The sequence below is a fragment of the Coturnix japonica genome, chromosome 2 (genome assembly GCF_001577835.2).
Source record: "Coturnix japonica isolate 7356 chromosome 2, Coturnix japonica 2.1, whole genome shotgun sequence".
Classification (NCBI taxonomy): domain Eukaryota; kingdom Metazoa; phylum Chordata; class Aves; order Galliformes; family Phasianidae; genus Coturnix; species Coturnix japonica.
The window spans coordinates 51,485,170-51,499,202 of record NC_029517.1 but is presented as its reverse complement, the minus strand read 5'-3'; the positions used below and the strand labels follow the sequence as shown (position 1 = coordinate 51,499,202).

The following is a 14,033-nucleotide window of genomic DNA, read 5'->3' as shown; positions in this document are numbered from 1 at the left end:
AAGCTTTAAAACATTCATTTCTCAAATTAAGTAAAAGTATTGTTAAGGAAATAAAATGTGTCATCTGTCGTCAGAAAACTCTATTCTGAAGAACTTGTTTTTCACTGACCAGACAGCTGATCTCGGAGATCACAAACAGGAATTTTGCATTGATTTCTAGATTTGCTGAGTTGCTGCCTTTTCCCTTTTCACAGTTGCTTGTCATACCTGTATAACCTCCTCCTGGTTCCCTTTCCCACATGCCAGTTCTTTGTTACAGTCTCTTCATCAGGCTAGTCCCATTCCTCTCCTGTCAGGGGAAATCCCTCCTCTCTTTATTTATTTGACCTCAAACTCTCTTTGCATTCTTGCTAACTCTATGAATTCAGTAACTGGCATGATTTTTGTTAGCTCATCAGAGCAGGGTAATTTCTTGAAGCAAATGTCACTTTTCTGATACTAGCAGAAAAGGTAAACCCATGTTGCATAATTTATTTTGGATGTTATCATCAGACAACATGTTTTGTAAGACATCCATTGATGTGCTTAAGGTTCCTCACTTTTTTATATCATACTAGAGTTAGGATCTTATGCAGTAGACCAAAGCAAACCCAGTTCTATTAGGATAGAAACAAATAATTTGCACATTATAGTGTTTCACTGTCATTACAATTTTTTTCTTTAAAGTTTCTGTTGTGTTATCCCAATAGATAAGGGCTTCAAGAACCTAGAAGAAGAATAGGAAGAGTAACACTGCATCTTTCTGTCAGTGGATTTCAGCATCTCCTTTTGCCAAGAAAGTAACTGGTTATTGCCACAGAAGTAACTTGGGAACTCTGTGGCTGAGATGGAAACAGGACCAAGAGTAGATTTAGAAACATTTCACCAAAGTTTATTTATGATCACCAGGCTCCTCCTCTATTAGCAAAATGAGACGTAGCCATGAGAATATACAGCAACTTATATACAATTTGCAAAAAGATGCTGTGCAAACATCTCCAATCTTATTACACCAGACCTGACTCCCAGCAATCATCTCTTCTTACTTCCAGGCACAGTGAATCCTCTGCCATGAGACAGGTTTAAGCCTTATATTGTCTCCAAACCTCTATGTCTATGTGAGACCCTTTGCCTTCAGTAGCAAAGATTTCTCAAAGTAGCATTTTTGGTGTTTTTCTCACATCATCTGCTTTTTGCTCATAATACATCCTGCAAAATTGTTACAGTGGGGATTTGCAGCTTCTGGTAGACACAAATCAATCTGCTCCTAGGTTTTAGGGAGAATATCTAACTCTCTCCTTGCAGAGAAGTTGACCCTTTTTTACATTTTCTATTACCGATTACATTATCTTTTCACTGTTCAAATGCATGCCCTCACATTCCCTGAAGTATCAGATAGTCTTGTCAGAGTTGTCCCACTTCCTCTTGATTCTACATTCTTATTATGCCTTCACTGTCATTGTTTTCAAGAGGTATCTGCTCTGCTTAACCCTATGCAGGAGGCTATCATACATGTAAGAATTACACGCTTACCTTAAAGCATAAATGAAAACTGTTAACAAAGTGAGTACATTTGTGTTGTCGGGCAGCCTCACACACAAGGCTATGAAGTCAAATGACTGCTGTACGCAATGTTTAGTTCTTTCAAATTTATGCTGCCTGTAACTCTTCCTTTGTCCTTTTTGTTTGGGTTTAGGACAGTCTACGCACTAACAAACAATTTCTATGTGCCTTCTGATTTTCAGTGGAGACTCTAAGTGCAAATTAGTACATTCTTCAGAACTACATTTCTTTCTTCAGCTTAGAAAAGATGTATAAAAATTATAAAGGCATTAGGTTTGTTACCTCTCCCCTTTCTCGGTTTTCAATAATTGTTCTTTTCCCCATTTTTTACTTCCTTCTATGTATGCAAGTAGCTCATGCAGTGTACTGATAAGTCTGTAGGTACCATGTGCCTTCCTCTGGTATCACTCCTTTGTTCAAGTGCCATACCAATACTAACATATTACACAGTGTCAAGTAATATTCATAGGTGTTGGAATCAAGTCGATCTGAGTTGTTATTCTGCTTGGGCTACCTTCCATGCTCACAAAAAATTCTGTATGGTTCAGGAATCAAAACAGGAAAGGGATTATAATTAGCAGAGAATTAAATCAAACCCACCCCACTGTGAAGAACAGATCTCATTAGTACAGTTGCGGGTCCAGAAATGTTCACATTTAATTTACTGCTATAGACATTTCAGATCCACAGAAAAGTTCAGATCATATACTAGTGACAAATAGTAAATTATTATTATTTTGATTTACAGTAGTTGAAGGTTGAAAATGCTGATTATCTGTCACTACTTTATGATATGTGTCCCCTCAGCCCTGCCACCCACCATACTAGCATTGGAGTCCAGTGCATAGAAATGTGTCTGTGGTTCTTCCATCCATGCCTTCTTTACCATCCTTGGTACAGACCAACCAGATAGAGCAGAAATAGATCAGTTACACCTCAAGAAAGAGCCATTCACTCTTCACTATCTTGTCATTTCTTCCCACTCAGGCTGCAGAGATTCTGATTACATCTTCCCCTGGGTGCTAATGGGCTGATACATGATTCATTGTTTCCTTGTTCATGTGTCTATTTTGTTGTGTTTATTTATTTACTTTATTTGCTTGTTGCTAATTTTTTTTTTTAATTGGGTTTTGGGGGTTGTGGTTATGAAGAGGCAGTCTGAGGGTTATCTGCATGGATTCCTTTTATAACATCTGAAAGACATTCCATCCTTCTTTGAATCTTGCTAATGCCTGATAGTTCTACAGTTTCTGATGTACTTTTAGAAGTAGTGAAGCCTCCTTTGTCTCTTTACCTTATCAGCAAACAGAACCTTGAGAAATGCTCAGCTAACTTGTCTCTATACATCCCCAAGAAGTGAAAAACACTCTTCACCCTCCCCAATAACATTAGCCATCCCAGTGAAGATACACACTTTAAAATTTAGAGCCTCACTCCACACAAAGCACAGTCAGAAGTAATAAGACATTCAGCAGATAATTCAGATTAAGGTGATACAAGAGGTTCACAAAACAAATGGAATGCACAGATCAGCACACACTTATTCCAACATCTGTCACATGTTTGTTTTGGTATTCAGATATTGCTACAGGTTTGGGTATGATCTCCCTCCCTTAGGAGTAGCAATTCAGTGTAGCATTCCAGAATTAACGTTATTCTCTGACAGTATTAAGAGCGTGTTTAAAATAATGACCCATGATGTATCCACATCATGATGTGAAGACATACTGAACTTTGTTTTTTTAGCAAATAGAGTTAAACTTACTTAAGTTGTTGTAAATAAGTGATTTTAATGCTCAAAAAGCAAGTTTGGGTGAACATGGAAGGCATCGTATAAAAATGGAGACACAAAAATCAGCATCTACCGCATTTTGGGGACTGATTTTAAAACAAAAAGGATATAGAGAATGAAAGGTAAGATTTAAAGGTCTTTAAGTATAAGGTCACTGTGTGAGGAAAACGGATGAACCTGCTGTGTAGCAACCGAACATCTAACTTCTGGATTTCTACCTGTTTAGCTTGATCCAATTTTGAACTCCTAACTTTGAAAATGAATATTAGCCTGCTTTCAGTATACTGATCAGAATAACTCTCTTAGTAGAGCTTTCAGCTTCTCAGATTCCTAAGCATATGCATCCAGCATTTTTAAGAGTATTAGAAACTCCTTTGTGGCATTCTATTTCTCTACAGTTTGCTAGACAGACTCTAGACAAACCTCAGATGTTCTGCTAAGTAATTTTCACTGAGCTACAGAGACAGACTAAAACTTACACTCAACTCTGTTCTTTTGGGTACCAATTACAGAGACAATATGACATTTTGACACTAAGACTCTAACTGGTCTCATCAGAACCTGTGAGAAGAAACTTCTGAGATCTTCTACAGGAAAGCTCCTGAAACAAGTTGAGAAAGATTTACTTCCCTCTTTCTTTAGTCTCTCTTTGAGCATAAATATGGTCTTACTTGTGTGTACATACGCATACATCAGTGAATGAAACACAGATACATACTGGCCCAGTATGACAAGCATAATACTCAACACCTGGTAAAGTAGCTGACAGACATAAAATTAGGAGGGGAGACATTACTTACAGAATCCACACCCAGGAGAACATAAGATTCAAAATGAAGATAACAGTTACCCAGTTAGTAGGCAACACTGAAGTGCTGAAACTGTGTACTGGAGAATTTCAAATGCCACAAAGCAGGTAGTTACAACCTTGCATAACTGCTCAGCATTTATCTGATGCTGGTAGACTTGCTCATTATTATTACCGGTGGCACTGAGATTAGATCTCACTTTAGGGTTGTCACTGCAAGTTTCTCCAAGGATTTGGAGACCCACACAAGAAAAAGAGAAGCTTTGGGCACAGCAGCCTCTAGACAAGGAGCCAGATGAAGCCAGAATCACAGCAGCTCACCACATGAGGAATGGGTTTGTGCAGTTTATTCTTGCACTGGAAATGGGTATTCTTCAGTTAGTTGCAGGAACATTTTTATCAGTAAATGTGAAGTTTTAATGCATGAGGGCATGGCAGTGGTTTGCAGTGGGAGCAAAACAACACCCTCATCTCTCACCCACATACATATCTTTTTTCCTCTGAAGAAATTCTAGTTCTGGCAATGGGCTTACAGAGCTGGCCACAGAACATTTTGTTCATCTCTCCTTTCCCCAGCCATGGGTGAGAACAATCTGCTTTGTTATGACTATAAATAGAATTCCATCAAAACATAAGCAAAATCCCTCTTTTGTTCATTTCTTTAGCTTTTTTTTTTACTCCTTCTTCAGAAAGTTCCTCTAGAAAAATGTAGAAAAATTGTGGAATACATCGCTGAAAAACAGCAGAAATATGTAATTTTTCATTGTTTCAGACTCCTGCCATCAGTTGCTGTTTTTCTACCAAATCTGAAAGATCCTTTGAATTAGTCACAGAAGCAACTGCCTGGGCTTCACTGACTGCAACCCATTTGATGCAGACACTTAACTGGCAACTGACAGTGTTTTTTTTTTCCCTGGCTACGTTTGTGTTTAAAAATGAGCTCAGGAGAACAGTCACAATCTGAAAATCAACATTTTGAGCAGTTAAGAGAAAGATTTATTCCAATTATGATTTTATCAGAGAGCTCTCAGACTTTATCATGCAGTCAGAACCTGATGAAGCCCAGATTAACTACAGTGAAACATATTTAATTAGATTGGAAAATGGCCTTAAGCGTCTAATCATAGAAATGAAATTCAACCATCTTTTGAAAGAAAGCATATCTTGAACTGACTGAGGAAAATACATGCTTAATACTTTAATTATACACTATTCTTATCTACTCTTAAAACAAATATTAAAAAAAAAATCAGTTTGGGGGCACACTTTTTTTTTGTTTGGTTGGTTGTTTTTTTCATTTCTGCTGTCTCCTTCTTGGTAACTCTGAATTCTTTCTTTTTTCTCTGTATGTCTTTTGTCATGACTACAGTTATCTTTATTGCCAAACTTATTTCCAAATGCCATGCACAGTATCACATGTTGCTATTACGCATGTTTCATGGATAAGCTAAGTCACCAGTATTCCCCAGACAGACTGAGCAGGTTGTCTCTGAGATAACTGCATTGTAAGTTTTCCATTTGTTTATTTTTTTCAATGAAATATGCCCTATTAATCTACTCTTTGTAAAAGACTCTCAATTTTGCCTGAAGGACTCTTTTTATAAATAACAATTACAAGCACTTGATACACTCCAGATTAATCGCCACTGATAATTCAGTGAAAATATTCCATTCATAGACATAGGAGAAAAGCCAAGAGAACTGGGTTTACTTCTTATGGAGATGAAAAGATGGATGGCAACTGCAGCAAATAAAGCCAGGCTTTTCTCAGAGGTGCCTTAAGAGAGAACAACCCAACAGATACAACTGGAAATTCTGCAGGAAATATCTGGATTAGTGCTTGAAAAATGTTGTCTGTAGAACCTCGAGTGTAGGTGACTTTCAAAACTCAGTTGAACAAGGTTGTGAACAACCTGATCTACATTCAGAGTTTACCCTGCTTTGAGCAGGAGGTTGGTCTTGGTGGCTCTCAGAGATCCAGGAAGGGTATTTATAAATAAGCAGCAGCAGAATGGCTAACAGAGTGGGAGGAAGAGCTTTTGTTACTGACAACATCACTGCAAATAATATTAACTTCACACACTGATATAGTGCAAGTCACATTAAACAAGTACGACACTGCCATTAAGTTAGTCATTAAAATGTTTGATACTAGATAAAAAGAAAAACATACAAATCACTTCAAAGAAGTTTGGTGTGCCTTGGAATCAGAAACTCACCTGCCTACACACAGTCCATGAGGCAATATGTAATGTTCTCTTTCATAGCCCTAGGTGATTCTTAGTGAAAAAACAGTACTTGAAAATTGACATTTTAGCAGAATAACAACCTCAACAGTGCATTTTGTTATGTATTTTAAATCTCCATGAATGAAGTCCTGTTTTATCTGTACCTATAATTATGAAGGCTCTGACAGATAACAGATAATTTCTTTCCCTTTTACTTACATTTCTTCTTCTATTGTTTCTTCCATGCAGAAAGCTAACTTTTTAACTTTGTTTCAGTCCCATTGAAAAGCATTAATGGGGTGAACTACAAGAAGCTAAAGCATTCTTTATGTATACACCACTGCAACAATCCAGAAGAATGTTATTTATGGAATGTTGATGATGATTATCATTTTATTCCATGAGTTCAGAAATTCTACCACTAGAAGTCAAGATCCCCTTGTGTTCTCATCTGGCAAGAAAATAACAGCTATAGAATTCCATTTCCAGATTGATGAAGGGAATGCAGCAGTTTCCATACTCCTTTTCAAAGTGATGATTTCTGTAAATGTCTCTACAGCATAGAATTAAAAAGAGAACAGTTGGGCCAATGCCAGTCCCTGTTCTGAAAAGTCCTAAAGTAAGCATCTCCACTTACATCACAGAGGTTAGAAAACCTGTCCCTCATAACAGACCCCACAAGAGAAGGTAAGAAGAGACCTGTGGAAGGTTCTAGTCCAATTTCCTGCTAAAAGCAGGATTAAAGCCATGAACAACCTCTGGTTAGCTGTGATTTTGTCTAGCCACATCTTGAAAACCTCCAAGGATGGAGATGCCACTGTTATTCTGATTGACTGAGTGGAAGAAATATCTAGTTGTAGTTACTCAGCTTAAAACTTGTTTCTGTCCTCTGCTATATAGTCTGCCACAACTACAGAGTTTCTTTGCAATTACCCTTCAAGCAATGTAGGCTGCTGTAAGGTTTCTTACGTCTTAGCTTCCTGTTTTCCAAAATAAACAGGACCAACTCCATCAACCAGTCTGAATGCACGTGCTCTGAGCATCCTGGATACTCTGTTACTTTTTGACATCCTCTTCAACTGGCTTACAAAGTCCTTCCATCACAAGTCACCTCACAATTAACATCTAGTTCAGAACATGCCAATAGAAACATTTTAAATGCATCTGCCATCACATGCTCAGTTACTGTTTACTGAAGTAATGCAACTCACTAGAGAGTAGGATAAAAATAATTTCAGGACATAGGAGAGGCAAATGAAATATATATCCAGCATTCTGTATATGCTGAAATAAAAAATCATTAGGAAAAATGTGAAGGACATCACAACCTCTGTAAGAATAACAATAAGAGAAGAACAAAAAGACAAAAGTTGTTCCAGTATTGTGACCCTCTCCTAGATAAGGACACTGCTCTAGATTACCACTAACTGAGCCCACTGAAATTCCTTTCTGTTCAATAGAGAGAAAGCATTATTTTTAGTTGCCCTTTACTACATTTTGTTATTGTCATCTCAATAATTCTATTATCTTCTCCTGTATAGCTGAATTTAGAAAATGAGGTTCTGTAAAACCTCAAAAAGAAATGAGTCAACTTCAAAAGAAAATGAGTCAGAGTAAGCTCAGAGGCAATGACAGTAACCTCTGTTTAGTATTCATTGCAAAAACACCCAGTCTGTTAGTACTGCTGTTGCGAGTTCAGATGCCATGGTTTCTGTCTACATGCTGCTACCTGAGTAGAAAAATTCAAAGGCTCATCACTGGGTTTCATTCTTCTCTGGCTAGTCAAGTGCCATTCTTATATCAAGTTCCAAGATCTGAGAGAAACAGCAGGTCTTTGCCAAGGATATTTCCAAGACCTTACATTGATGAGACTGACTTGTTTATTGACTGCAGCCTTACAGAAAGGTTTTGATCCAATAAATAGGTACCCACCAGCAACAGGGACCAAACTTCCAGATGTCATGTGACTACCAGCTGTGACTCATGCATTCTACTCAGTGTCACAGTAACATCTTTGAAACTTTATCTTTCTCAGTAATGGGATTTTCATAATCAGTGGAGTCTTGCAACCCCTAGCTTGTGTCTACTGGTTATTGGGGCAACAGATTTCTTTCCTCCAATACATTAATCTACAAAAGACAGAAAAAACACAACTCTAATTCCTTCCACTCTTGTGGTCATCTGCCTACACAAAAGACGAGGCCTGAAAAATCACACTACAAACACCCCTGTGCAGGAAGTCTTCTGGTGTCACAACCCTGGGCACACATCCCAACATGCCCAAAATTCAGCCAGCTTCCAGAAAAACAAAGTACATGTAGTCCTCTTCTGGATCCAGCAGATACTAACTTGTTAACCTACTTGGTCAGAAAGGTACACTGACGCACAGCATTTGGGTTAGGAACAAGATTCATGCCCTGACATAGATTCTGGAGTCTTCTTCCCCTCAAAGATCATGGAAACCCCAGAAAGAAGTAGCTTTGATACAGGAAACTTTAACGGCTGAAAGAAAATATACTATCCCAATTCACGCTTGTGAAACATCCCATGAAATCTGAACCTCTGTGACTCTTCAGCTTCAGTTATGAAGATGGAACAACTGCCCAAATCCAAGAACTGATTCATTGTCTCAATATCTATTGCTATAATGGCTTGGTTTGGAGGTCAGTCAAGCCAAAGGTCCCACAACAGAAATATCTGTGGAAGAAAAGAGTACCTTGTAGGCACATAGGGAGATACAATAAATTCAGCTGTTGCCCACATCCAGTCTCTAGAGATGTCTGTGACATGGGCATGTTTTACAATTTACTGTGAATATAACTTAATTAGACTCACTTCCTGGAAGAGAGTCCAAGGAGGGCAGATCAGAAGGAGGCTTTATTGGCCCCATGGACATTTTTATTTATTTGCTTACCCGTGTTTATAGTTCCCCAGAAAGTGTAAGAGAAAACTGAAACAGGTGTTTTGCAGACCAAAAACCAGGCTGTCAATACATGCTGCAAGAAGTGATGTGGAGGGATGCGCAATAGAAGATGCTTGTTTCCTTATTCATCAGTTCCAATCCCTGCTCTGTCTCCTGTTCTTGCCCTGTTTTCCTCTTATTATGTCTTGTATCCTGATAATTACCCTTTTCCCCTGAAAAGGGATGGTTATACCCTACTTATTAGACAGCTGCAAGAGAAATAAGAAGAGGACAACATTCTCTAAGAGACCATAAACACTGTGAGCACAAGGGCAGTGACGCTCACAAGTCTTGATCATCCATTATGGGAAAGCTCGAGAATGTTCACTTTATACGTAGAATAAACACTATTTATATGAGCAGAAGTTTTCAGTAACACATTAAAGATTTATTTTCAAAAACCTATAAACAAGGTAACAAGGAAATATAAACCAGAGTTTAATAATAATAATAGTAATAATAGTAATAATAATAATGTTTATCATCTGCTATTCAGGACCTACTTGAAGATTTCAAGACATTATTCCTAAGAAATGTACAGAAAATGGATTTTAACAGACTGAATATTTGTAAAATAGCAAATTTCAGCCCCCCCATGCACTTGACTCATTTTTTTAAATGAGCAACCTGGTTTGCTTAAATATTTACATGACATTGAGTTGTCCAGAAGCGTGTAAAATTCTGCCAGCTGGTTCAGTTCAGATAAGGTTATAAGTGACTGAAAATTAGCTTCTGTTATAGGAAGCAACAGAACAATCAAAAATAGATGAATAGATATCATTACCAACTTAGCCAATAAAAATTACGTTTTCCAAATTAGAGATCTAAAATTTGCATAATGCTTAACTAAAAGAACATGAGTGAAGTTTATACCAAGGCTTGGAGGAAACATCATCACATTAGTGGATAAAAGAGATTGTTAGATTCATTGAAAAAAAACATTTCCAAAGCAAACCTTCATGCTTTAGTTGGGAACAATCTAGTAAACAAGAATTTAATAAGAATTAATGAACTATTTGGAAAGTAAAATTTCAAAAGTTCACTTAATTCATAGAAAGTTTCCACAAGTCCCTTATTTTGTTTAGAAATGTTAACAACAAGCTTTGCACAGTAACTAGGCATATTCAGTATGCTACTCATAAAATACAAGTTAGATACAGAAAGAAAAACATAATTTCCTAGAAAGTAAAACTGAGTAATAAAATTCAATTGTATCTGAAAGACATTGAGTTGCAAAGAAATATTAAGGTATGGAGCACAGCTCTGATGCAGTCCTATTTCAGAAATTTAATTCTCATCATAACAGATCATTAGCAGAAATCATCATTTGTGTATATGAATGACACATTCAGAAGTTTTTGCTTGTTAATCCACATGTGAAATGAATAGGTATGGGGAAAAGATACTTATATCATGTAAATCATACAGTGGCTTAGAGGGGAGCCTGAGGATCAAGTTCCAACTCCCTCCATAAGCAGTGCTGCCAGCTTGTCTGGCCACAAGTCTGCTGAGGTCCCTCTGAATGGCATCTCTTCCTTCCACTCTGTCAGCCACAGTGACCAGTGACTGCTTGGTGTCAGCAAACTTGCTGAGGATGCACTCAGTTCCATCATAGATGTCATTGATAATGATATTAAAGAGCACCGGCCCCAGGACAGACCACTGGGGGACACAGCTCATTACCAGCCTCCACCTGGACACTGAACCATTGTTCACCACCTGAAAAGTCTATTGCCTTTCAACCAGTTCCCTATCCATTGGGTGATCCACCCATCAAATCTATGTACCTCCAGACTGAAGTTCAGGATGTGCTGGGGGACCATGTCAAAGGCCTCACTCAAATCTAGGCAAATTACTTCAGTCACCTTCCCTTTGTCCACCAATGCCATCACTCCATCAGTGAAGGCCACCAGATTAGTTAGGCATGACCTACCTCTGGTGAAGCCGTGCTGGCTCTCTCAGATCACACTCATTCCTCATGTGATCAAACATGTCGTCCAGGAGGATCTGCTCCATGATCTTTCCAGGTACAGAGGTGAGACTCACCGGCCTAGAGTTCCCCAGATTATCTTGCATTCCAATATCTTATTTAGTAAATTAGTTTGTTTCTCCTCAGATTGTTGCTGCTGTTTTGTTTTTAGGCCCATCTCCCTACCCTTTTCCCCTTCTTCCTTTTCTTAGCCCATGCTTGCCTACCTTTGCTGTCTGGCTGGAGTCACAGCTGCTGCCAGCCTGCCTGCCTTGGCTCACTGGTTGGAGTCACGGCCCGTAACTGCCTGCCTTTGTTGGCTGGCTGGCTCATGTCACAGTTGAAGTTCTGATGTCAGGATCCCCATAGTAACAGCAGTTTTCTGGGAGGTGGTCCATGAAATCATAATGCCATGGCATTATGACCCTAAGAACATCCCAGGACAACAAAATATGGCTGTGTTGGGCAAGGGGAGGCTGTGGCCTGAGAGTTGCCCTACTTGTCACCAGTGGGATTCTGTGGGGCTCCATTTTAAGGCCTTTTAATGTTTTCACTGTTGATTCCAATAAAGATCTGGAAGTTATATTAAGTAAATTTGTGGATGATGCTAAACTGGGAGGAGTGTTGACTTCCTTGAGGGTAGAGAGGCCTTGCACCAAGATCTTGACAAATTTGAGGGTGGTCACCATCTGCATGAAGAAGAGCAAGTGCTGGATTCTGCACCTGGGATGGGACAGCCCTGGCTGTATCTGCAGACTTGGGGGCAAGGGTCAGCCTCACAAAAAGAGATCTGGACACTCCAGTTGGTGAGTACTTGTATCTGAGCTGGCAGTGCTCCCTGGCAGCCAGAAGGGCCAACCAATGACAAGCTATTTAGAAGAGGAAAAAGTATTCCTATTAAGTAAACATTTTTTCCTTATTACCTTCCCTAATTACAAAAATGATTGTCTCAAGTGATATGGCATTATACACACACCATTGTAAATTGCCTGGAGAACAACTTCAAGTGGAACTTCAAATGAAATTTTGTTCTGAGCCTTGTGTTTCAGCAGCATAGTGGTTCTATTTGATTGATCTGACTAATTTAATCTGGGGTAAGTCCTCTCTAGTGATTGTCTGATACTGTCTTACACTCCTTACCCAGGAATAAGGAGAAAATTAATCATCTTTTATAACTTACTCTGTCTTTAAAGCTCTTTGATCTATCTAATATTTCCTACTTGAGTGACCTGCCTGGGAAATCAGAGGACATTTGTGTTTTTTTTTCCAGTTGAGTACACGATAACTCAATGCTTTAACTATTAAATAATTATTTATATTTTACATTGTGCTTTTTAACTTGAAAAACTCTTTAAGGGGCTTTACACAAAGTTTACTTATTGCTCATACAGTTTCTTGGGATTATGTCTTAAGGAAAGGATGCTGCAGTGTAACCAAGAAAAACATGCCAATATGGATGCAGTCGCTTCATATAGGATGTTGAAATTGGATAGTGCTGTGATCACCACTGAATACTGTGATCTCACAAGTTATTTGTTTATTTCTCAACACTAGAGGTTCTGTTGAAGCCTTTCTGTGCTATCAGACTCTGCACTGTGAGGTGCAATAAAAAAATCAAAGAGAACTTGTCCATTTGATCTCTGGATATTTTCAGTCAATAGAAGTCTCCAAGCAGAGGAGTTAATTCAGTGCTTATAAACAGTCAATCAGCTAGCACTTTATTAGCAGAGGTTAGGATAAGAATCACTGGATGATTTTTAGGATGATCTTACTTTCATCTTTTTTGTAACAAATAGAATGTCATAGATGGGAAGAAAACAGAGGTGATTACAGAAGATGTTAATTCAGAACGAGTCTTGAGAATGAATCTGAAAGTCTCCAAAAGCTACTCCTTACCAGGAATTATTGACTTGATAATTCTATATTTCATGTCTTAAAACTAAGATATCTTTTCTCATGGACTTTGCAGTATTGCTGCATTCTTAATGTATCACTTTTGTCTACCATGCTACACTGGCTTTACTTAAAAGTCTGATTACTTCCACCTAGTATCCTCCACTGGAGCAATTAATTACCTGCTGTAAACTTCATCTACTGATCTTGCACTCAGTTTCAGACTTCACTTAAGTAAAGTTTTAAGATTGGAAATTTTATGTCAAAAGAGGCACTATGTAATCTTTTCTTGATTTGTTTTTCAACTAAATTAACTTAAAGCTAGTTGGTTTATTCACATGTAAAAACATGAGGCTGTATCATCAACATCTGCCTCTGATGTCATGTGCCAACATCATAAAATAGAGGTGTAACTTTCAGAAGAGCTCTTGTGAAATGCTTAATATTAGTAAAAGTGTATCTAAGTTGACAAAACTTTTTAAAATTATTTTATTTTTAATGGTTTTTTTTTTCTTAAAGCATTAAAAGAGAAACAAAATCATAAAATCAGTGGGAGATGTGACATTGTTTTTGTGAATCTAATGCACCAGACTGCTTCAGTGGCATTGGCTGTCATTCTCAGTGAGCTCTCAAGAGTTCCTTAGAGACTGCTGATGAAATTTTACTCCACCTGTGCCCCATCCTTGAAAACAGTTGTTCACAAATGTATGTACTGCCAAAAGCGGTGACATGAATAAGGTATGGTTGTGCAGTGTGGGATATTTCTCCTTGGTAAGAGAAGGATTAGAATCATCTGGTAAAGGTGCAGGAGTTGAATTTGAAAATTCACAGATAATGTG

General features: G+C 38.1%; 1 long non-coding RNA gene across 1 annotated transcript in view; it reads right to left on the bottom strand.

Moving 5' to 3' along the window:
- LOC107309507 overlaps window positions 1-11,723 on the bottom strand; it is a 61,961-nt gene extending 50,238 nt beyond the window's left edge. The window contains exon 1 of the long non-coding RNA XR_001553203.2: window positions 11,529-11,723. This is a non-coding gene — a long non-coding RNA (uncharacterized LOC107309507). The remainder of the gene's footprint in view (window positions 1-11,528) is intronic.
- Window positions 11,724-14,033: the final 2,310 nt, after the last annotated feature.